The sequence below is a fragment of the Cynara cardunculus genome, unplaced genomic scaffold, assembly GCF_001531365.2.
Source record: "Cynara cardunculus var. scolymus isolate 2C unplaced genomic scaffold, CcrdV1 Un_Scaffold_2842, whole genome shotgun sequence".
In the NCBI taxonomy this organism is placed as follows: domain Eukaryota; kingdom Viridiplantae; phylum Streptophyta; class Magnoliopsida; order Asterales; family Asteraceae; genus Cynara; species Cynara cardunculus.
This window is the reverse complement of record NW_020201238.1, coordinates 20,011-22,838: the sequence shown is the minus strand read 5'-3', so window position 1 is coordinate 22,838 and position 2,828 is coordinate 20,011.

Genomic DNA, 2,828 nt, shown 5'->3' with positions numbered 1-2,828 from the left:
TTATTATATTATTAAAAATCATAAATATGAAGTGAGTTATTTTTAAATATTATATTATATTTATTTTATAATTTACACTCTTATCTATCTATCTATACTATATATAAGCATGCAAAATAGTTATTGTTGAAATCCAAGAGATATAACTTACTATGCATCATATACCAGTTTTGAAACTAAACACCTCACTTACTTCCATGTTTCAAATATTAAAATCAAATTATGTTTAATTTTTATGTTACATTTTATACCCTTATAATTAGTTATTTAATTTACTTTATATCTATTTCTTTTTCATTTTTTATTTTACACCCTTATCATATTATCATACATAATCGTATATTAACTAAAATATATTTAAAAATACGTTTACACCCTTTTTGCTTTTAACAGATTAATTTAAAAAATTCATCAGAAAACATAACAAAATTACACTTCTATATCTTCGTTGTTGCCACTCGTGCAATCATTGTTTTGTATTCATTTTTCAGGAGCTTCTAATTAGGAAATTTCTAGAGGTTCCACCATTTTTCCAGAGTTTTCTCAAGTCTGGTTCGATTTCGGCCATGATCAGGTTCTCATTTTTAGCTTCTAGCATCTTCTTCTCAAGAATTATCCCGTATAGAATCAATGTTTGCATCTGTAAAACGCCAAATAGCTGAATCCAATGGCGTTTCTTTACAGGTTTTTGCCAACTTGTTGCTATTGGCGGGATCGGCGGGGACGTAGTTTGCTAGTCAACTGAGAAGGATTCCTACGTGTACAACCAATAACTCAATAAAAAAATTGCAGGTACACACAACAGGAAACGAGTTTGTTCTAATCAATGCAAATGAAGTTGGAAGAGTAAGTCAAAAAATTCTTTTTTAAATTCTCCAAAATCTCAACTGGGTTATCTTTGTTTGCCCTAATTCTCTTATCGGTTTTTCGTTTTCTTTTATCTAGATTTATGCCTTTGAATAACTTAATTTCAGTTATTGGTATCAAATTTTTTGTTTCAAAATGGAAAATTCAATCTTTTATGTGTTAGTTTATGTCAATGGCTTACACTATAATATAATAATTTATTTCTTTAACAATTAGAAGTGGCTATCACTCCATTTTGGTTTTGAGTTTATCCGTGTCTCAAATGTTACTATTTGATGTTCCTATATCATCCTTTGTTATCTTTCTTGGATAAAAACTCATTTTCTTATTTGTATTTTAATCATGTATAAATTCAAACCACACATTAAAAAATATCAAAAAAACACCTTTAATATTATTATAATCTTAGTAATAGTAAAATAATATATTTTTTATTACGATATTCTTTTTGTTATTAAAACACAATTATTATAATATATAATTAATTTTTATAATCAATAAATAATTATCATTTGTAGTCTGATTGTATACCTAAACTACCAATATCAAGTGTAGTTATCGAGATAATTTTGATGCACATATCTTTGATAATCTTGTAAGTTTTTCCTTTAAAATCTTTTTACCGATTAACATCCAAGTAAAAACATATCTTTATTAAATAGTTGTATTAATATTTTTTCTTTGTTACAACAAAATTTTACATTTGACTGCAAGATATTTCAGAAACAATGTTATTTCTGACAGGCTCTTGTCCATTTTGATGACATGGTGAGAAACCAATAAACTTTGCAGACATCAAAACTGACACCAATCGAGTCCCAAACAGGAAAACTCTTGGGGGTCTAAATTTTGATTATTTGCAGATTATCTAGAATAAGCGAGAGAGACAGGTTTTTGGGAAGAAAGCATAGAGAAATGATTTCAATTCGTTCAACATCATGCATGTTGGTCAATATGACATTATAAAGTCACACTATCTACACTTAATATTCACTATCAACTATATGTTTTCAAGACAATATATGTCAACGAGGCTAATCCATTTTTTTGTAGATGCAATAAATTGCTTAAAATCACAAAGTAATTTCAATATTCAATACATCATGTTCTTTTACATAGTTCTATTTCGATAAGTTCGCCTTATAGTTTTTTCTTGTTTGAAAAGTATAATACTATAGTATTTTTAATGTTTCTTTCAAATATGGATGAAGATTGAAGTTGTCAAAACAAAGTCCTCAAATTCATTTGAGATTTAAAGATGAACTATTTCTTAAAAAAAATCCCTATTTGATGGATGATTTTTATAGGATTCAACTTTCGTATTTCTCATTTAGTTATCAAAATGTTATTTTACTTGCAAATAATGTCATAATTTAAACGGTAGAACATTTTATAAATAATTAACTAATTTTTTATTTATAAGAAAGTTTTATATTTAGCTGTATTGTAGCAGGTACAAAACTAGTATATATATATACACAAAGGCCCATCCCCTTTCGTTCCTGACGACAAAAAATCCTTCCCCCCTTCATTCCTGGCGACAAAAAACCCACCCCCTCACCTGGTCCGATCTGCTTCCCGCCACCACCAGCAACCCCCTTTCTCTTCACCATCAATTACGTTTCAGATCCAGTGATTCCATCCCCTTACACCATTGATCAAAACCCCTTTCCTCCATCTGTTCCCACCATGATCCCTACCACTTGTGGCAGTGAACTCCATCTCCAACAAATCGTGAGTTCTCACCTCCCCTAATCCTAATCCTAGATACTAACCAACCCAAGAGCACCATGGTCTAAGGTGCAGTTTTTATAACGTGATATTTAACTTTTCTTACCTTTTTAATAGCTTGTTAGTTTTTAATATATAAGTATATAATCGACTTTAAACTATTTAATATAATTGACTCGTCAAGTAATAGTAGAAAACATGTTATATATATATATATATATATATATATA